Source organism: Loxodonta africana, chromosome 11, assembly GCF_030014295.1.
Source record: "Loxodonta africana isolate mLoxAfr1 chromosome 11, mLoxAfr1.hap2, whole genome shotgun sequence".
Taxonomy (NCBI): Eukaryota; Metazoa; Chordata; class Mammalia; order Proboscidea; family Elephantidae; genus Loxodonta; species Loxodonta africana.
Genome location: NC_087352.1, coordinates 35,507,491 through 35,531,332, shown reverse-complemented (window position 1 = coordinate 35,531,332; position 23,842 = coordinate 35,507,491). Strand labels below are relative to the sequence as shown.

The following is a 23,842-nucleotide window of genomic DNA, read 5'->3' as shown; positions in this document are numbered from 1 at the left end:
TCCAGCAATCCCACGCCGGGAATATATCCTAGAGAAATAAGAGCCGTCACAAAAATAGATATATGCACATCCATGTTCGATGAAACACTATTCAGAACAGCAAGAAGATGAAAACAAATTAACTGCCCATCAACAGATGAATGGATAAACAAATTATGATACATACATACAATGGAATACTATACAATGATAAAGAACAATGATGAATCCATGAAACATCTCACAACATGAATGCATCTGGAGGGCATTACGCTGAGTGAAATAAGTCAATCCCAAAGGACAAGTATTGTAAGAGACACTATTATAAAAACCCAAGAAAAGGTTTACGTGCAGAAGAAAGATCTTTGATGGTTACCAAGAGGGGAGGTGAAATCACTAACTGGATAGTAAACCTGTTGCCGTCCAGTCGATTCTGACTCATAGTGACCCTGTAGCACAGAACAGAACTGCCCCACAGGGTTTCCAAGGAGTGCCTGGTGGATTCAAACTGCCAACCTTTTGGTTGGCAGCTGGACTCTTAACCACTACACCACTAGGGTTTGGTGAAGGGAAAGACAACACACAATATAGGGGAAGTCAGCACAACCTAACCAAGGCAAAGTCATAGAAGCTCCCTAGACACATCCAAACATCTTGAGGGACTGAGTTACTAAGGCTGAGGTCTGGGTACCATGGTCTCAGGCGACATCTGGGTAAATTAGGATAACATAGTTTGTAAAGAAAATGTTCTACATCCTACTTTGGTAAGTAGTATCTAAAAAAAAAGTAGTATCTAGGGTCTTGAAAATATGTGACCAGCCATCTAAGATACATCTATTGGCCTCACCACATTCACAGCAAAGGGAAATGACGAAAACTAAAGACACAAGGAAAATATCAGTCCAAAGACTAATGGATCACATGAACCACAGCCTCCATCAGCCTGAGCCCAGAAGAACTAGATGGTGTTTGGCCGCCACCACCAACGGCTTTGACAGAGATCACAATAGAGGGTCCCAGACAGAGCAGGAGAAAAAATGTAGAACAAAATTCAAATTCACACACATGCAAAAGAAAAAAAAAAAAAAAAGACCAGACTTACTGGTCTGACAGAGACTGGAGGAACCCCTGACAGTATGGCCCCCAGATGTTCTGCTAACTCAGAAGTGAAGGCACTTCTAAAGCCCACCTTTCAGCCGAAGATTAGACAAGCCTATAAAACGAACAGTAACACACATGAGGAACATGCTTTTTAGTTCAATAAAGTACATGAAACCATATAGGCAACACCTGCCCAAAAGCAAAGAAGAGAAGGCAAGAAGGGACAGGAAAGCTAGAAGAACTGACATGGGAACTTGGGTGTAAAGGGAAAGGGGGAGGCTGCTGACACATTGTGGGGGTTGCAGCCAATGTCGCAAAACAATTTGTGTTCATATTTTTGAATGAGAAACTAATTCGCACTGTAAACTTCCACCTAAAGCACAATAGAATTAAGAAAAAAAAAGTCGACAATTTGAATACAACCAGCAGCGTCCTGGAGGAAAACCCTGGCAATCTGCTTTTGAAAGATTACAGCCAAGAAAACCCTGTGGAGCAGTTCTATTCTGTAACACATGGTGTCACCATGCATCGGAATCAACTCGATGGCAACAGATTTATTTATATTTTTATACATATATACATACACATATATATACACACTCACATATATACACACATATACATATATGTATCGAGTTTCGGTAACATGTCAGGGCCAATTATGAAGCAGTAATAGAACTGCCCCATAGGGTTTCCAAGGTTATAATCTTTACAGAAGCAGACTGCCACGCCTTTCTCCTGTGGGGCGGCTGGTGGGTTCGAACCACCCACCTTTTTGAACACTTAACAATAGACCAAGAGGCACTCATTTGAACAGAACAATGGGATACTCTGTGGTTTAAAAACAGGAAAGGCGTGTGTCAGGGTTATATTGCTTCACCATACTATCTGTATGCTGAGCAAATAATTCAAGAAGCTGGACTATATGAAGAACACGGCATCAGGATTTGATGATGACTAGTTGACAACCTGGTATATGCAGATGATACAATCTTGTTTGCTAAAAGCAAAGAAGGCTTGAAGCAGTTATTGATGAGCAAAGACTACACTTCAGCATGGATTACACCTCAACACATAGAAAACAAAAATCTTCATAACTGGTCCAATAAACGACATCATGATAAATGGGGTAAATACTTAAATTGTCAAGAATTTCACTTTACTTGGAACCTCAATCAACGCCAATGGCGGCAGCAGTCAAGAAATCAAGCAACATATTGCTCTGAGAAAATCTGCTGAAAGGACCTCTTTAAGGTGTTAAAAAGCAAAGGTGTCACTTTTAGGACTAAGGTGCACCTGACCCAAGCCATGGTATTTTCAATCACTTCATATGCATGTGAAAGCTGGACAATGAATAAGAAAGACCAAAGAATTGATGCCTTTGAATTATGATGTTGGTGAAAAATACTGAACACACCCTGGACTACCAGAAGAAGAAACAAACCTGCCCTGGAAGAAGTACAGCTAGAATGTTACTTAGAAGCACCAATGGCAAGATTTCATCTCACATACACGCTATTAGGAGGGACCAGTCCCTTGAGGACATCATGCCTGGTAAAGTAGAGGTTCAGCAAAAAAGAGGAAGACCCTTAAAGAGATAGACTGACACAGTGGCTACAAGAATGGGCTCAAACACAGCAACGGTTGTGAGGATGGCATGGGACTGGGCAGTATTTCATTCTGTTGTACAGAACGTCACTATGAGTTGGAACTGACTCAATGGCTATTAATAACAACTACAGCAATATTTAATATCTAGACTGATGTTCCTGAAGAGGAAGATCCACATTTGTCTAGATTATCATTGGATTCTCAGTGCCCAGTACAGTAGAACTTACGCACAGCAAATCCAGGGTACCTATTTGGTGAATAAATACCTAAACGAATGCATGAGTTGAGAAGACGTTCCAGACAGGAAAAACACATGCAAAAGCTCAGAAAAGTTAACTGCAAATAGTACTGTATGAATGGTGGGCTTGTGTCAAGAAAGAGTGCTGGAGGAAGGCCGGATGCGTAGATAGGGATCAGATTGTTAAGTCCCTGTTTACCATGCTAAGAAATGGTATACTATGACACTGAGTGGCTTTAATCACTGGAGTGATACAATCAGATTTTTGTTTCATATAACTCTGGAAGTAACGGATAGATAAATGGGGAAAATGTATCTGAAAGGGGATAGGCTATACGTGCTGTAAATGAGACATAATAAAGGCCAGAACAACAGTAATGTCAGTAGGAATGGAGGTGAGAAAAAACATGTGCAAGTTTTAAGATAGACTTCACCTGGACTTAGTGATTGATGGCACGTAGCAGGAAAAGGGAAAAGTCAAATACATTTCATACCATTTGGACTCGGATGGTTATGTGGGTCATGGTGCTTCTGATAATCACAAACAGAACATAGGAAAAGACTTGGGCTTGGTGTATTTGTCAGTATGTGGAGCTGATGAGTTCAAGTTTGGAAACGATAAGTATAATGTCTAGAGGACATCTGGGGAGATACCTAGTGAGTAGCTCTGAAAACAGCATTAGCTCTCCAGAAAAAGTGCAGTAAGTTAACTGAGGGAAGAGCAAGCGACCTTCATTAAAGTATAAACCATCAGTGCTTTACTGGTCAGCAAAATAAAAACTGGATCAAAGCATTGTTTGTCCTTACCACGAAGCTATCTATGCTTAAATTTAATTTATTCCTTTATCAGAGGAAATACTGCATAGGAGTTAGGAGCAAGCATTTAGGGTAATACTTTGAATTTTTCTGCCATTATTTGCAAGTTAGGTGACTTTGGGTGAGTTTCATAAATTTTCTAAGCTATTTTTCTTCTTTCCAAGACACACTTATAATTATATACCTAAGTGATTAACTGGGCTTATCTCTATGGGATTCAAGGAGAAATAATTTTATTTTTTTCCAACCACTGTCTTTCACTGGTATAAAATTTCCTTTCTCTGTCCTTGAACGAGAGCATGGGAGAACTCTATAGCTTTTCAATTTCTAAGAAACTTCTTGATATGATAATTAAGACTCAATTTCAGATGTTTTGAATATTGAAAAGCCAATAGCTGCACACTGGATTAAAACCTTCTCCCTCCACATCCCTCTCTGTTCCAGACCTGACTATGTGTCTGAGGGATTTGCAAAGGGAAGGAGAGAGGTCTTTCTTTCCTTTTTCTAGTTCTCCCACCCATCTGTCAGTTTGTCATACTGTGGTGCCTTGAGCATTACTATGATGCTGGAAGCTATGCCACCAGTATTTCAAATGCCAGCTGGGTCACCCACAGCAGGCAGCTTTCAGTGGAGCTTCCAGACTAAGGCTAGTAAGAAAGGCCTGGCAATCTATTTTCAATAATTAGCCAAGAAAACTCTATGGATCACAACAGAATATTGTCCAATATAGTGCTTGGAGATGAGCCATTAACAGGGGACTCAAACATACCGACAATAAGGAAGATGGCGTAGGACTGGGCAACGTTTTGCTCTGTTATGCGTAAGTTCACCAAGCGTTGCAGTTGATTTGATGGCAACTAAGGACAGCAGCAATGACAACAGCAGTTCCTTTACCCCTATCGCCTTCTACAACTCCCTGGTTGGGGAAAAGGTTAAACGAAAAGGAGCAAGGGCCTATTATATTTAGTTGAGGATATTTGTAGTTATCTCTTGACTGCTGATGGATCATTGTGAGTGACAAGCATTTAAACACAGCTTCTCACCCAAAGGACAGTCACATGGACATTTTGGAGTCCTCTGCCCTGACGCACACTCAAACATGAGTGCTGTACTCTTTGACTGACGTCTTGAGACAATTCTTCCAGTAGGTTTCTCTCTGATAGTGGCTGGACAAGTTCTTTCAAAATGGTTTAAACAGTGACCACGTGGCCCAAATGAAACTTGCCACACCACCCACACTGTGAGAGTGAAGGCTTGCCCATGGTTTTCTCATTATGCTGATGAATCATAGGCTGCTCCATCCCTACTCTAGCCTACAAAATTCTTCTGTTGAGAAGCAGGTACCACTTCTTCAGTTTATGTTGGCTTCTAAACTCAATCAATGTCCCAAGAACTCTTCGACTGCACTGCTCAAGTGCATCTAGGTGTCTAGCAGTTTCCAGCTCTCCTTTTGTTGTTCTGAGTTGCTGTCGAATTGGCTGGGACTCATGATGACCCCTTTTACAACAGAATGACATATTTCCAGGTCCTGCACTATCTTTACAATTGTTAGTATGCTTGAGACCATGCTTGCGGTTACTATGTATTTTGAGTGCCTTCCAACGTAGGGGGCTCCTCTTCCAGCACTATATTGGGCAATACGCTATTGTGGTCCACAAGGTTTTCACTGGCTAATTTTTGGAAGTAGATCACCAAGCCTTTCTTTCTAGTCTGTCTTAGTCTAGAAGCTCCACTAAAACCTGACTACCATAGGTGACATGGCTGGTATTTGAAACACTGGTGGCATCTCTTCCAGCACCACAGCAACACGCAAGCCATCCCAGTATGACAAACAGACGAGTGGTGGCCCTAGTTACGCTGCTGTTGTTGTGTGTCTTCAAGTCAATTCCGACTCATAGGACCCTATAGGACAGGGTAGAACTGCCCCATAGGGTTTCCAAGGAGCAACTGGTGGATTCAAACTACTGACCTTTTGATTAGCGGCCAAGCTCTTAACCACCATGCCACCTTGTTATAGGAAGCCATAATTTCTAAGACTGGTTCTCTTAGAGAATTCTTCTTCAATAGGATGAGTATTTCCTGATTCTCAGATGCTGTCAATGGTTAATTTTCCATTTAATAAAGGATATTTGGAATTTAGGTGTGAAGTCTGGCCACTTAAACTCTGCATAGATATACCTAACAACTGCCTAAAATTTTGTCACTATTTCTTCCCTATTTTTCTCAACTGGAAGGTTTTCACTAAGATTTTAAGACAACAGGAAAAATTACATTCTCTTATATTCATAACGTTTAATCTTTTAGAGAGGCTATAAAGGTTAAATGAGAGTGTATTTAAAGGACTTTAATAGATTTTTGCCCGTTGTTACTATTTTTCTTACTTTTTTCCCACCATTAACACCAAGCATTGACATGGCCATGACCTTTAACAAGTTTAAACTTCATTTACTATAAATTCAAAAAGTAAGTAGGATAACTGGTCAGTTTTATCTTATTGCAGAACTATTGTTAAAAACTGAATATTAAGGGGAAGTTGTGCTGAATATACAAAATAGAGAATCTGAGTCTGCAGTCTTCCAATTTGAGTAAAGAGAAACAACTCAGAATTTAGCTCCACCAATTACTAGTTACTGAAGTGTGCACAAGGCATTTCACTGCTCCAATTTACTAATCTATAAATCAAGGAAATGGGCAATTACACATTTTTGTTTTGAAAACTAAGTGATCAATGTATTTAAATGCAGTTTAAATGGAATAGTTGATAATTCTACAATTTAAAAATGTTAGCGCTCCAGTGGTCTTGAATGACATCAAGTTCCATGAAGTCCTTTTATAAATGACTGAACAGTGGACGGCTGACCCAAGGTCACACAGAAGGTTCTTAGTCCACGGTCCACTGGACCATGTGTCATGTAAGTACCCTGAAGGTGAGAAAACTTCTGTCCTTTCAGTAGAACACTTCACACGCCTTTAAAATGCCTAATTCTTTTCATTCTTGTTGCAAACGAGGTATAGTCTCTCCCTAAGGTACAGAGAGAATGTAAACAGAAATACTATCCACATGGAAAGAATATAAAATCAGAGAAAGGCCAACTTTTTCCTGGAGCTCAAATATCAAGCACATTTAAGACAGGTTATTATTAAGCTTTTGCTTTGTTTTTAAATCCAGCCATAGCTCTTTGTATCTACTATGACGACTGTTGTTAGTTGCTGTTAAGTCAGCTCTAAGTCATGGTGACCTCACAGACAACAGAATGAAATGTTGCTTGGTCCATACTTGTCTGTTTATCTCCTACTCCTACAGAAAAACGAGTTTCTGCATCTGTCTCTGTGACTTCCAGCTCTACACACATCAATGAGTGTGCGAACTATATGAGTTAAAGGATCCTGTGATGATCTCATAATCAAAAGTTATTTCTCCAGCTCCGTGGTTTTTCCATTAACTAGAATGAGAGCCTCCATGTTTCATTCCTTTGAGACCAGTATGTTTTTCCATCTTTGTGAGCCAACATTTAAAATGTAGATTGCCCTAAACCAAAAAATCCATTGCTGTCGAGTTGATTCCAACTCATAGTGACCCTACAGGACAGAGCAGAACTGCCACAAATGGTTTCCAAGGCTGAAATCTTTACTGAAACAGACTGTCACATCTTTATCCCACAGAGCAGCTGGTGAGTTCGAACCACCAACCTTTTTGGTTAGCAGCTGAGCGCTTAACCATTGCCACCAGGACTCCTGCAGATTGCCCTAAAGCAAACCTGTTGCCATCGATTCCAACTCATACCGACCCTATAGGACAGAGTAGAACTGTCCCAAAGGGTTCCGAGAAGTGGCTGGTGGATTCAAACTGCCAACCTCTTGGTTAGCAGCCAAGTTTTTAACCACTGTGACACCAAGGCTCCTGCAGATTCCCTGAACTGGGGTAAATAAAATTCCTTATTAGGAACAATCTCTCATGGTAGAGACTGGTTTATAGAGCCATTCTCCAATCAGGGCACTAGCTCAAAATAAATATCTGCATGAATGAGACATTACATAGGATTCTAAGGTAAGGCTGAAGATGGGGGATGGGAAGGCAGATGGCAGAAGGAAGTGGGAAAATACAAAAATGGAAGCCATTAATGGGATAAACACATCTCCATTTTGCCCAGGTCTAGTTCACCTCAGTGGGAGCCAGAATGCCTCTGAAGTTATTATTCTTGGTCGAGCAACATTCAATTGTTATATGTAGGTAATTATTTGACCTAGACCTAGAAGCCATCACAAATAGTATCCAAGTGCTAATTAAAAGCAAACACACCAGCAAACCAATCTTCTGGTGTCAGTCAAGCATTACATACTTCAAGGGTCATTCTCTCAATGATACAAGCAGTAAGGGAATAATTATCAAGGATGATTTATAAAAATCTCAAAGTCTGTGAGTGGCCTACAGAAATTTTCCACAAATACACATTATATAACCCAACAGGATATTTGAATTTGCTCCAACAGCAAACTCAGAGGTAATGAAAAAAAAAAGAAAGCGCTTCTTGGAAATCATGCTCTGGGGTTTAACCAGTAACATAGATATAAGATTGTGGCTAATTTGAATTTAAGGGAAGGTTAGTTTCCTGATGTGATAAGTCTTTGCTTTAGGGGTCCGAGGTAGAAAGATTGACACTAGACATGATTACAATATTATAATAAATAAAGCTGGGTAGACATGAAGTAAAGCAGATGAATGGTGACTTGCAAAATAGTTAAATAGAAGGTGGTTAGCTACCTTTCCTAGGGTACCTATTAACCCAAATTGTCCTAAGGCACTACACTAACTCATTGTCAAGTGGGAAGCCCCTTCTTCACCCCTCCCAGCTGGACAAACTTGAAGAACAACTGTTGTTACTGTTATTTAACTCTTGCCAGGTTTTTGGTGGTAGCTATTCTTCTAGCTGTTGTTTTGGTCATGGAGGGGGGTAGAGAGGGGATAATAAGAAGGAGTCCATGAGGAGGAGGCTGAAGCCAGGTTTATGGAGAGACTCAGAAGAGCTTGAGGTAAGAGGGAGGAAGAGAATATTTGAAGGGTGGGAAGTTGATATTTAAAGGAAATATTAAAGAAACTTGATTTATGGTAATTGACATAATTACCTAATCCAGCTCCTTAAGAAACCTTTAGCAAAATCTGTATTGGGGATCAATGACTTTGTTATATTTGTCTGTTTGGAACAGCAGCATTAAATGGTATCTGAGAGCCATCTATAAGCAAGTCCACAGTGAGAGCAGAAGCTTCAAAAGGATCTTACCAAACAGGTTACGCATATATCATCTCATTTAATCCTCACAAAAACTGGATAAAACAGTTATTATAGAAAGCACAGGGCTGATAAAGCAACTAGAGCACAGAAACGCTAACTATTTTGATAAAAATAGCTAGATGGTGTCCTATATAAAGCTTGAATTCAAGTCCATCTTATTTCCTAAACCTGTGTTCTTTTTTAAAAAAAAATGTTGTGCATATGTACACATAGGGGTCCTGGTGGTGCAACAGTTAAGTGCTCAGCTGCTAACCAAAAGGTTGGAGGTTTGAACTCATTAGCCACTCCACGGGAGAAGACATGGTGATCTGCTTCTGTAAAGATTACCGCCTAGGAAACCCTGTGGGGGAAGTTCTTTGTCACATGGGAGTGCTATGCGTCAGAATTGAATCAACAGATAGCAACAATATGTGTGTATATATATGTGTGTGTGTGTGTGTGTATACACATACATATATATATGTATGTGGAGCCCTGGTGGTGCAATGGTTAAGCGTTTGGCTGCTAACCAAAAGGTCAAAAGTTTCCAAACTCAGCAGCCGCTCCTTAGAAACCTCATGGGACAGCTCTACTCTGCCTTATGGGGTTGCTATCAGTTGGAATCGGCTTGACGGCAACAAGTTTTTAGTTTCTTTTTTTTTAACATGTGTGTGTGTTTGTGTGTGTGTATACATATATATGTAACAAAACATTTCCCATTTTAATATTTTTTACATATACAATTCAGTGACATTAATTATATTCATCATGTTGTTCGATCATCACCACTCTCCATTTCTGAACTTTTCCATTACCCTTAACAGAAGGTCAGCACCCCTAAACAAATGGCTCCCTCTTTCCCCTCCTCCCTACCCCTGGTAACCACTAATTAACTTTGGTCTCTACACATTTGGCGATTCTAGATATTCCATGTAAGTGGGATCATACGACATTTGTCCTTTTGTGCCTGACTTATTTTGTTCAGCAGAATGAGAACATGGAGCCGTGCTGGCACAGTGGTTAAGAGCTTGACTGCTAACCAAAAGGTTTGCAGTTCGAATCCACCAGGTGCTCCTTGGAAACCCGATGGGGCAGCTCTACTCTGTCTTATAGGGCTGCTATAAGTTGGGACTGACTCAATGGCAATGGGTTTGGTTTTCGGTTTTTCACTACCTGCTAAAGAGCCCTGGTGGCACAGTGGTTAAGAATTGAAAGGGTCGGCAGTCTAAATCCACCAGCCACTCTTTCGAAACCCTATGGGGCAGCTCCACTCTGTCCTACAGGGTTACTATGAGTTGGAATCAACTCCACTGCAACAGGTTTGGGTTTTGGTTTTTAAATGAAAACACAGAATCTGTGTTCTTTTACCTACTATGTTGCCAGGCTTCCTAAGTCTAAAGAATTAGCCGTAGCCTGGTCTTTCCAGCTCCAAAGCTATGATCTTTCAACTCCGTCAGGTGGCACTCCCAGCTGTCGCCAACAACTAAAACAGGTGACTGGACCACTTTGACATTCCTGGTCCAGAACTGTGGCTAAGAGAATAGGCATTTAGCTATTTCTGAAATATAATGAAAAGGTAAAGCTGACTGACACTATTTTTCCACTTAGTAAAGCAATTAATAAAATGCATAGAGAAAAGATTCAGAAAAAAACGAGAAAATCATTTGTACTATACCTTCAACTTTTCTGTAACTTTGAGATGGTTTCAAAATTAATTGTTAAAAAAGGCACACAGAAAAGTAAAGTAGTATCTTGAGGTGGGGGGATATTTAAAAGGAAGACTAAAGTCAATGATTATCCCAATAACTGGAATTGTTAACCACTTTTTTTACTAGTAGAAACCTATACATTGAAAGAATTAATCATTTTTTGTGGCAAAAATATAATATACTTAATAATTAGTTATATTATTTTATGAATTTGAGATAAACTCATAGGATATAAATTATAAGCAGAGATATTAGTATAACTAACATTGAAAGCTTGATGATGATAATGGTGATAAATACAATGATGATGATAATGACGCCAATAGTGATGGCAATTTCAAAACTAATACTACGGCAAGTAAGATTAGAAAAAAAAAAATCCAGGAAGAAAAATTTTGCTTACTCATGATACAGGGACAAATGTCACTGTTGTATGAAAGAGGTCAGAGTATAAAGAAAAGATAAATTCTAGGATCACTGAAGACATCAGAAAGTTTCCCAATATAATCACAAAGGTTGAAAAAGGTCAAGACCTTTGAAATGCTAAGCCTTGAAGCAAACAGACATTTACTTGTTGACAATGAGGTATAGTATCTAAAAATAGAGACCGCTTGTGTTCAAATCTCAGCTTTGCTAGGGACATGATCTTGGGCACATCATTTAAACATTTTAATTTTAAACTTAATTTTTTAACCCAAAAGGAGAGTGGCAGTAATATAGCAAACTCATAGGTGCGTGATAAAAATCAAATGAGATGATGCATATAAAGTGCTTTGAACAATGGCTGTCATATAATAAGAGAGAAATAATTCAATATTTTTATTAAGATTAATTTCTTATAATGAGATTTTTAGAAAGCAGAAGTCACTCCCTAATTATATCATTGTTTCATTTCAATTAATTTTCAATATCTTCATTTATCACACTTTCTTCTAATGGAAATTTTACAGGAAATTTTTTTGGGGGGTGCTTTTTTTTGTTATCTCAGAAGGGGTCCTCGTGGCTAAGTAGTTAAGAGGTTGGCTGCTAATCAAAAGGCTGGCAGTTTGAATCCACCAGCCACTCCTTAGAAATCCTATGGGGCAGTTCTATGCTGACCTATAGGGTCTCTGTGAGTCAGAATCGACTCAGCATCAATGGGTTTTTTGGTTTTAGTTAATAAATAAATCTAAATACTTTCAATAACTTTTTTTCTTTGTAAATATGTAGGTTATACACATTAGGATCTTTTATAAAAAAATTTTTTTTCTTAGTTCATCCATCTAAATTGTAACCAATAGTGAATATTACTTTTCTTTTACAATGTTATAGCTTGCAATTTCAATTAGTATAGATTCTAATATAGAGAATAAACCAACAAAGTAATAAATATTGTCCAAATGATACAAGGAAATAATGAATAAAGCAAAGTGACTCTTCTTTTCTCTTTTTTTTTTTTTTTTTGAAGCTGACCAAATGCATTTTTTCAAATCTTGTGGGAGCACCTGAAATTATTCTGATAATAGAGATGGTATGTTATTTTCACAAGTAGGTATAATAAGTAAATGAGCTCATTCTTTCAAGTAAGCATGTCAAAGTTATGCAGGAAGAAAAACCAAATATTATTTAACGAGAAACTGTTCAATGTTCCAGTTATTAAAGACACACTGCAGCTCCCACCTCCCTATGGAACATTCAGAAGCAGCCCATAAAAGCTTCTTTTTGTAATCAGTCTCATGGAGGGAATTCTCTCCATAATTCAGGAAACCATCCCCACGCACGGGAAAGATCCATGCATGGGACAGAAACATTACTCTTCTCTGACCTTAAAAAACATAGAGAGCTTTGCTAGAGTCCACCTATGTCCAAAGAAAAACTGATGCCAATTAATAACGAACTAAAATTGTCTGGAAGGAAGGGCCTGAGACTGAAACAAAATTTAAAATTTCAAAATACACACAATTTTGGTTTTCTAATTTTCTTAGACAAGAATATTGGCTCAAACTCATATAAAGTTTTGTTTTAATATACAGATTTCATAACTAGTTGAAGTTCTGTGCTTAGTTTTCTAATAAACTCACATACTCATCTCTTCTTTGCTTCTCTAAATTACTAACAGCCTATTTAACTTGCCTACAAAGACATTTCATTGGTAAACCTCTCTTTTGACCTCTTTAAAAGCAAACATAACTGTTTCTACTCTGAATGTGTTTCTCTTCCTTTATTCCCCAACATACGTTATGATATAACCAATCATCAAACCATTGGGGATAGTAACTCAGTCATTTCTACTTCTCTTGCTCAACATTCATACACATTTTACAAGTGGTTAAAGCGATCAACTGCTAACTAAAAGGTTGGCAGTCAGAAGCTACCAGCAGCTCTGTGGGAGAAAGATGTGGCAGTCTGCTTCCATAGAGATTTAAAGCCTAAGGAACCCTATAGGGTCACTGTGAGTTGGAATTGACTTGATGGCAGTGAGTTATTTGGGGTTTTATTTATTCCAAACTTATTTTTTCATTACATTGCCACAGACACTACCTTAACCTTGGTCCTCACCATTTCCTTCCTGCATTGTTTTGTTTTATTTTGGATTTATATGCTTCTGTTCTTTCTCCACTCAATCCATCCTCCAAATTCTAATAAAGCTCACTTTTGCAATGGAGGTCTCATATATCACTATTCAATTTAAATTACTGAGATTGTGTTTGAATCACTGACATGGCATTACAGAGCCCTTTTTCTGAATCAAATTATTATTTCAGCCTTAAACCCCTTTCCTTTTAAAGTCACACACCTACTTTCCAAATGGTCTTCACTACCCAATACACATCAGCATGTTACCAATTGTTCATGCATTCTACCTTCTTTGATTATTTAACTCCATTTACTCACTTATTCATTTCTGTAACCATTCAAATCAATTTCATCAAGCATCTCTTTGCTTATGCTAGACACTGATGAATAACTGGAAATTCAAAGGTGTAAATTCAAGGTCCTTCCATTTAAGAAACCACACAGGTGCACAGGACATAGTGCACGTGTCACAGAGCCTGCCATATTGGAACTCAGTTATTTGCATAAATATTTATTTCCTCAATTACATGGGGAGCTCCTCCACAGCAGATGCTGCATCTTAGTAATGTTCATATCTCAGCCTTTAGTGCAGTGTCTGGGCCAATGATGGGTCAGTGATCTGGGTGGTTGTTCAGTGAATCCTTGAAATAATGAATCAAGGTTTAGATGTGATCTCAGAGAATATCATGTCTGGGCCAATAATGGGTCAATAATCTTGGTAGTTGTTGAATAAATCCATGTAATAATGAATCAGAAGTGTGGATGAGATCTCAGAGAATATCTTGTCACCAGGGCTCTTCGAGAATATCTTGTCACCAGGGCTCTTCAGTGTGAGAGAGTAGGCTCCCCAAAAATAAGCAGGGTGTGGGTGTGGCAGAGACAGGAAGTGAGATGTAGATTCAGAGCCCAGAGAAATAGCAGTAGGAGGGAGTGGGAGAGCCAGAGACTTGAGTTGTCAAGGAAGGAAGCAGCATGCAGCTCAGGTCAGTGAAAGAAGCCAAGAAGGAATGAATGAGTGGTTGGCAGAAAGCACAGCAATGATCCAAGCAAATAAGAATGAAGTGCATGGAATGGAAATAGCATCAAAGGTCAAAATCGTTGGAAACAGAGGACAAAGGGTAGTTGCATTTTTTTAAATTTCCTTCTTTTAATTTAAAACTTGAAATGCAAATGTTATTCAATGATGGTTATTAACAGCAAGTAATATGCACATGCAAGAAAGTGAAGGATAATTTTCCTACCAGTTAACCAATTAGCTACGACAGCAGGTCTCTGCAAGGCTCGTTCATTGTCATGCCCATGGAAACCTTCCATTGCAGATGTGACCTTTCATTGCCATGACAACCCTCATCTGTGCCTTCCCAGTTCATCAGCACAGCCACTGACCATGCCACCAACTCCACTGTGTTTGCCTGCCAGATCTGCTGGAGGAAACAGGGATTCCTTTCAGACTGCAGTGGCTGCCACACTGGAGGCGTGGGGTGGTTTTAAGGTAGTAGTGATCCTGCATCCTACCTGTTGAACTGCATTTCCCTCTGAATCACCTAGAGGAACTCCTTGGGGCTTTGAAGTGCAAATTTCCAAAGAAAAGTTCCCAGGGATTAGAACAGTCTTTTGATGCTGGTTATGATCAATAGTGAACAGAAGAGAAGTGACATATTTATGACTAACCCGTCCTCCTGCTTAAAAAAGTCAAGTAGAGTTCTTTTGTGGGTGCACGTCCTGCTGATTGTGAGTCGTTCTGCTGTGTTATAGTCGCTGTGTAATTCCCATGGTAGCCTATTTGAAGGGAGTCGTCTTGACGTCGCTGGAAAGGGAAAATGCCATAAGGACATGCGGAAGCAGAATTTCAAGCCAGTCAGCAGTGCTGAGGAATGGTGGCCGCACGCCAACCGAGCGTGCAGGAACAGAGAGCAGAACTCCTCTGAAGCAAAGGCATCAGGCAGATACGCCACAAAGAGGCAGAGGCTTAAAGGGTGCCAGCTTCTACAAATAACCATTATTGCCACTAACAAAAACACCACCTTCCCATGCTCATCTTTGGAGAGGAGTGTAAGTCATACTTTTGTTGAGGCTCCAGCCTAAGGATAAACCAAACCCATGGCCGTCAAGTCAATTCTGGCTCACGGCAACCCTACCGGTCAGAGTAGAACTGCCCCACAGGATTTCTGAGGCTGTAATGTGTTTTGAAGCAGGCTGCCACATCTTCCTCCCATGGAGCAGATTGCAGGTTTGAACGGTGACCTTCTGGTGAGCAGTCAAGCACTTAGCCACTGTGCCACCAGTGCTCCTTAGCATAAGGATGGCAGCCACACAATCCAGTATATAATAGATATGCAAATACATCCACACAGATACAGTGTATGACTTTACACGTACGGAAGTCCAGTTTAGAGGACTGGCAAGCCTGCACTTGGACTGCACTGTTTTACAAATGTGAACAGAAAAGACACCAATTCTGATGCTCTCAGTGTCTCCTGGGAATTCCAACATCATTTGTTCATTTCCACATCAGTTCTCAAGTTCCAGCACTTCTGTGAAAAATGTACTTGCATGCAATATGTTTCCTTCGGCTGCTCGAACAAATTGCCATAAATTTAGTGGCTTAAAAAACAAAGCTATGATCTTACAGTTCTGGAGGGCAAAAGTCTCAAGTGGGCCTCACTGGATTAAATGAAGATGTGGGCAGGGCTCTGTTCCTATCTGAAGGCTCCAAGGGAGAATCTATTCCTTGCCTTTTCCAGCTTGTAGAGGCTGCCTACATTCCTAAACTTGTGGCCTCCATCCATCATCTAAGTCAGCAATGGCCACGTGGGTCTTTCTTACATACCATCACCCTGATCTTACCCTTCCAGTTCCTTTTCTTTCACTTATAAGGATGCTTGTGATTGCACCTCGATAATCTAGCTGAGCTGTTGTTTGTTGTTAGGTGCCATTTAGTCAGTTCTGACTCATAGCAATCCTATGCACAAGAGAATGAAATGCTGCCCTGTCCTGCATCATTCTCATAATCACCACTATGTTTGAGCCCGTTGTCACAGCCATTGTGTCAATCCATCTCATTGAGGATCATCCTCTTTTTTGCGGACCCTTTACTTTACCAAGCATGATGTCCTTCTCTAGGGACTGGTCCTTCCTGATAGCATGTCCAAAGTACGTGAGGTGAAGCTTCTAAGCAGCATTCTGGCTGTACTTCTGTCGATATTCTTTTTCAATGCCATAATTCAAACGTATCAGTTCTTCTTTGGTCCTCCTTAGTCACTGTCCAGCTTTTGCATGCATATGAGGTGATTGAAAATACCATGACTTGGGTCAGGTACATCTTAATCATCAAAGTGACAGTGTTCATGGGTGTTGATTGTGGACCTAGGTAAAATGAAACCCTTGACAACTTCTGTATTTTCTCCACTTTTTGACTTTTTTATCAATGCCTTCAGTACAGCTTGGACTTTCTCCTTCATTACTACCAGTTCTTGATCATATGCTACCTCCTGAAATGGCTGAATATTGACCAATTCTTTATGGTACAGTGACTGTGTATTCCTTCAATCTTCTTTTGCTGCTTCCTGTGTTGTTTAACTTAATCTAGCAACCTCGATTTCACCTGCAAACTTAATTCTCCTTTGCTGTGTAACCTGACATATTCACAGATTTCAGGAATTAGGATGTAGACATTTTTGCGAGGTGTGGGGGGAAACTATTATTTTTCTTACTACACATGACTTCTCTCTTATAATAGGCAATGAATTCATTGTAGGGAGAATAGGGTCTGATCTGATACATACTGTATTTCTACAGTGTTTATGGAAATTTTTTTTAACAGCATTACCAGAGTGGATCAACAAATACTTGTTGAATAAGTACAACAGTAAATACAGCCTAGTGGAATTAAGTTCTTCTATGCATTCACTTTAAGAGTAGTAACGCAGGTTATACTTAAACAGCTGTAATGGCATACAAATTCTAAAACAGGAAAACATCTTTGTTCAAGAAAAATAACACTATGAATTGCTTTCCCAACAACCCCTGGATTTATTTACACATAAATAGAACAGCAATAAGCTTCAAACTATCCACAAATGGTTATGAAAGGAAAGGTTTCAAAGAATGAAAAGCTCTGATAATGTTTTCTCAGGCAAAATATATAGGGCATTTATAATTTGAAAAACATATTCCTTAAATATGCAATGATAAATTAAATGTTAGGCAGAGGGGACTAGAGACGAAGATTCTACTAAGAAGCCTAGTCAGTACACACACTGAGAGCCAGGAAAATGCAAAACTGAAATAGAATATACGTGCTGTTTCTTTCCTTTTTTCTCTTTTCTTTTCCCTTCTCTTTCCTTCCCCCTTTTTTTTTCCTTTTCCTTTTCTTCTAGCATTCCTCTGCCTCAATAGAACTTCCTTTCAGGACAATTTCAGTAAGAGGCAGATGTTGGTCATGTGATGTTGGGACTCCCATGAGAATGGGTCCACAGGCAATCTTAGGACTGATCAAGGCAGGGACTTGTCCAGATGACACCTTTGTGTAACTTGGTAAACCCCTCCATGTCTGCTCCTGGGTGCTCCTCTGGGGTCCTGGACCTCAGCCCCCCTCACTCCTGCACCAAGTGTCCTTAACCTGCACAGCTGCCCACAGCAGCTCTGAAGAGAGTTACATTTGTGGTGACTGGAATACCTGCCATCACAAGGAAAAGCCAGAGGGACAGCTATGGTGGGAGCAAGAAAAGCTGTGGCTGATCTAGGAGAAAGAAATTATAGCTTTCACCTTGAGGACTGAGTAGGCAGGCCCCAGGTTTCAGGTAATAAGACAAACACATGTACAACTGACACCATGTCAGCAACAACGGATATTTAAGAAGCACAGGAAATGGTCATGCACCTCACGCTCAGACGGACTGAAAAGGGAGAACTTTACAGCAAAGGGCAAGGAAGTGGAGAGGAATCAGTGCCTCTTTGGTCACCGTGAACTGAAAGACATCTCTGGCAACAATGAGGAGGTGGGTTTTTGAATTCATATACCAGATAACGGCAAAATGCGGGTGATAACAGTGCTATCCCTTAATTGAATTTCTTAATATAACTCTGCTAAAAGCACTTGCAATATGTGATGTAAAGCCATAATCTTAACCCTTGTAGAAGGCGTGTCAGCATACAGTTTACATAACTAAAGAACAAGCAGTAGCTTAACTTCCACCAATCTCTAGATCTTTGGTTTCTTTATCTCTAACACGAAAAGGTTGAAAGAGGCAAACCCCAAAGCCTTTTTCAGATCGAAATAAAATGCATCTGTAACAGGAATATATCTGGGATCACACATGGTCCAGCCCATTCAAAGATATGCAGTCCTGCAATTAACCATTAGTTAAATATAAAAACACCTGAACACCTAGCTCCTCCTCTCTGGGAAACAAAAATTAGGAAGGCCCTTCTGCACAGCAAACTTCTTAAAAATCTTCCTTCTCCTTTGCTACTTCTCTGAACATCCTCTGCACAGATGGGAGCTAATCCTGGAAATTCTCTCTCCCACTCTCGGCTTCTCTCCCGAACACCTACCTAACCAAACAGCATTTTGTCTCTCTCTTTCTTCCTCAACTCTTCACCCTAAGCTTTTTATTATATAGATTAGATCAAGCAAGTCACGGGGTGGGTGGGAAAGGGTAAGATATAGAAAATCATGTCCCCACATAAATACATCTGGTACCTCTTGCACATTGATAACTTCGTGTCTGCTGTGAGTCTCAAGGTTTTAATTTCACTTCTAGAAAAATATACCTCTAGAAGACGTGATATTTCTCCTTACATTTTCCATTTGTCAGCTTCTGCTGGGGCTGAGATTGGAATAGTTGGGGCATAAAGTTTAATTATAATAGATAGAAAGACACTATATACTACCTAACCTAAATATACTCAATCTTTTATCTTTAAGTGGAAAATAATCAAATCATGCTTTTATTTTAACTTTAGACTGTAAAACCGTCTATTCTTTCATCTTTTAAGGAAAATTTCAAATGAAACTTTAGATTCTGGAATATATATGTGTGTGTGTATACATACATATATATATATATAAAATGCATTTTTCTTAACTAGATAGTGGAAGCTCCGACATTTGCTTGGGTAAGAAAGAATAAATATATTATACACACATACACACATACATATATATATATATATTCTTACCCAAGCAACTATCAGAACTCCTACTACCTAAGAAAATTATTAATAATTAACTATTAATTATTAATACTGACACATGCATTCCCATCTCTGATAAAAAGAGGCAAACACAATGCTCTGAACAATTAAAATAATATTAATTTCATGACAATATTTTCACCTAAATAACACATTTTGTTTCCTACGCACGGACATCTTTTTCAAACACCAAATTCAAATCCCTGCACTGCACAGTGGCCATTGCCTTTGAAGTCTATCAGCATGGAGTTTGAGAAGAGGCTGTGACTCAGGCAGAACGTTCCTATAACACTTTGAGCTCCTCAGATGAAAAGGGGCTATTTCAGTATAAAGTATCATAAAGTTATCAACCTATTTAACAACTCTATACACTTCAATGTCAATGCCTCACACAACCTCCTATAGCTGGCACTTTTAGGCATTTTCCTTAATTTAAATTTCTCCAGTAGATATGAGCGACTTTATTTAATAAAACTAATACAGAGGTATAGCATCTTTCAAAGAGGAAGGTTCCGTAAATACCACATTCTATGTCTGTATGTGCAAGACAATCTCACCATCAGGAAATAAACTACTAAGGAGATTGGAAGGATTACCTCCCGCAAGAGTCCAGCAACCTGAATTGGGAGCATAGTAGATACTATTAATTATTTTTTGTCCTTAGTTTATGCTTTAAAATGGCAAAGAAAATTGAGGCAAGACAGTCAGATGGAAGAGTTATACTCTGCTTAAAAGGCATTCTTAGTTTGAGTACAAAATTTTACATAATATGGGGAAGTGATAGCCCCCTCTTCTAAGAATTCATTTAAAAAATTCCCAGCTATAGTACTTTCTTTTTTTGTGTTTTTTACCTTATTTTTCATTATACAATAAAAAAATTACAGTATCCATTATAAAAACAAAAGCATTACAGATAGTGCTGAGGCAATTTTCACTCTACCTCCATCATGGCGTCTTCGAATCTTCCACACCTCTGACTCTTTTCCCAATAGGGTAGCTATTGTTATGAGTTTGGTTTATACCATTCCAGTATTACCAAAATGCTTTTACTGAAAAATTGTTTTCTAATCATTTGTTTTTCTGTGACAAAGTTCCTTCAGTTTTTTGAGAAAAACAAGTTTGTCTTATTAACATGAAAAAAAGAACATGCTTCTGTTACACTGAGCACTTTAGGTTTTCTTGTTGAATTTGTGGATGATCAAGTTTGGCATCAGGGAACTGAACATTTTCAGTGATTCTGAACATATCTCTCTTCTCAGAAGTGGGAGAGAATGCTGAAGAGGAAACCCCACGACACAGCTGCATCTATTCAGGAGAAGATGTTCTCCCCATAGGTATTGAGCAGGACCCCCGCCCCAGGATTCTCCTTCCCTGCACCCTTCTTTAAAAGCCTCACACCGCCCTTTGTTCTCGCAGACCCTAGGATCTGAACCAGTTGGATTCCCCCTGGCTCTTCCTCCATCTCGCAATACTTGTTTTTCATGCAAGACTATAATCTTAGGTGATTCATCACTGCACTATAGTCCTGGGTAATAACACAGTATCCAAAAATAACCACAATCAGTGAACTAAAAAATGAGGAATCTTCAGAATATGCCAGGAGACCTGGAAGAACCTTCTGAAATGTGTTTGCATGGTATCTTCTCCAGTTCTGCTCTCCCCCATCTCCACACATTACCTCCAGTTGGCTATTTCCCATAAACCACCCATCCCAAAGCACAGATACAAGTGACTACAGGAGCCTATGATTAAAAGGCTATTCTTTTTTTCCTAAGTTGAGTAGAAAGGAGAAGTAAAAGGGAGCCAGGTATTAAGAAATTTAATTTTGGAGATAAAAGCTGACACCAATTAACTTGCCAATCAGGTAAGATGGACTTAGACAAGGAAGCTGGAGACCATTTGGGACCTAGAGCACCATGGGAAAAAACTACCCATGCTGGGGAGATGAAGCACCAAGTACCTTATCTCGATGCCATTAAACATGGAAGTTACATAATTTTCAGCAGTTGGATTCCACACTCACTATGCAATCTTCTGACTATCATCTGGCTACCCATGTGCCTTTGCTTTCCAAACAAAGTGGGACTGTGTGATTCAAAGAATTCTCATGGAAATGAGGCTGAGAAAGGTCAAGGTTATGTCCACCATTTTCAGCAAGCAAGACAGGAAGTCGAGTCTCATTCCAAAGCCAGTGCTTCTAATATGCTGGAGTCTATTTGTGGGGATCTGGTGAGCGGGCCTTCATCTCCGGGATGTGGACAACTGGTGCATATTTCACAGTATACTGTATTTCACATCTTTAAGTTGACCTAAGGAACTCTCGCCCCTCAATTTCCCATAATCATCACTGGGAACATACTACTAAGTAAAAAATAAGCCACAATTGCAACTAAAGCCAACTTGTCTCTCTATGAAATGAGCTATGGAGTGTTATGCCTCTCAAGTCATGATCTTGGACCATACAGTGTCAACATCTGTAGTCGGGGAACTTTTTCCAAGTCTCCTTTGTTTGGTGCTACTTTTCCCTCATATGCCAACTGCAGATTTCCCAGCACCTTTCACTCTCCATTATCTAAGAAAAAAACAGAAGCCTCAGCCCATCTCTAGCTCATCCCTCAATTTATGCTTTCATCTCCTCATGTTCCCTTCAAATTCAGTTGTTTCTTGTAATAAAATGTTTCCTTCTATAAAGTATAGTGGCTTTTCCCTGGGTGGCACAAACAGTTAAGTACTCAACTACTAGCCAAAAGGTTGGCCATATGAACACACCCAGAGGCACCTTGGAAGACAGGCCTGCTTCTGAAAGGCCATAGCCTTGAAAACCCTATGGAGCAGTTCTATTCTGCACACATGGGATCACCGTGAGTTGGAACTGAGTGGAGGGCAAAGAGTGAAGAAAAAAATGCTAAAGAAGAAAATGGTTTTCTATAACCTAGGAAAGCAGACTGAGTGTGATCATTTACATTTTTCAAGAGGAGGCGGAGATGTGGAGAGCATTGCTTATCTGATGAAGTATGTCAGTTGACTCTGCACTCCTTATAGAGTCAAGCTTTTAAATCCTAGCTAGTGTTCAGACCATCACCAAACACAAGGTGGAAAATTAATTTATAAATTAATTTCTAAAAATGAAAATCAAGATATTGGTACTACCTTCAGGTCCTGAGTATACTCAAAAGTATCAGTTAAGAATAAAACATGTATTTCCATTCACAGCTGGAGCACTAATTATCTGACAGGAAAATTTATATCTTCACATCTTTTTGGAATACATCAAATGAGTTTCATAACACATGTCAAATCCATGATTTCTGTGAGTAGGCCAATATTAGCAAAGCGTAATTAAAAATTCCTTAGTGATATTGACAAAATTTTCCCAACACTAAAAGTTAATACATATAATATAGCTGATATCTGATTTATGTAACATCACCATAATGTCATAATAAAAACCATCAATAATCTTCTGTTACTTATTTTTAAAACTTATTTTTTGATCAGAGCATCATAGCCCTACTCTGATGTTACTTCTGTAACATGGAAGTGCAATTTCAAAATTTTTTACACACATTACAAATTCTCCTATTGCCTGATATAACCAAAGTGAAACAATATATGCAAAATGAAAAAAGTAAGTATATATAAATAATGTACCTTATGTAATTTGAGTAATTTTTCCACTAAAAATAAAATGACTTTCCTTCATCAAATCTCAAATTGATGTGGTGTGGTACCCTTAAAGTTTAAAAATGTTGATAATCTGTTTTTCTTGTAATGAATGATAACTCATCATAAAATGAGCCGGTAAACATCACAGGCCCCTTTTTCATATTAGCAGGTTAAAAAGGAAAATTGAGGTGGAATACATAATTTTATAATCATCAATAACGTCTGCCAGGCCTTGCAAATGAATACGTAGCTCTGGTGGGTCTCAGCTTTCTTTTCATCAAAACCCTTAGGAGTCTGCATTTCTCAAAAGAGATTAGGCTGCTTTTTAGTGTGATCCATTTGCTTCAAAAATTATTATAATTTCCAGAACGAACGGACTTTTCACTCAAGCTCTCCAAAGAACATTTTGATGGATACATTTTACACTACAATAATTCCCTTTCAAGTTTATGGGGATTCTACGAATAATTAGTTTCTTTATTACAGTCTGTCTCTCAAATTACATATTTCAGAATAATAAATGTCCATTTAATTAATTGCATTGCTGATGACCATGTAGACTCGTTAGTCACTGAACTTTATCTTGGACGTGGCTAAGTTTTCAGGAGATACTTTCTTTTTTTTTCCTCTCAGAATTTATGAAAAGTCTAGGTTTGGTTTTCAATAGAAAAGGAAAAGCCTTTGAAAAAATTATAATA

The 23,842-nt window shown here is 39.0% G+C and overlaps 1 protein-coding gene across 1 annotated transcript in view; it reads right to left on the bottom strand.

The window, feature by feature from the left end:
• Window positions 1-23,842, bottom strand: part of NETO1 (neuropilin and tolloid like 1) — a 163,434-nt gene that overhangs the window by 131,373 nt on the left and 8,219 nt on the right. The window lies entirely within an intron of this gene.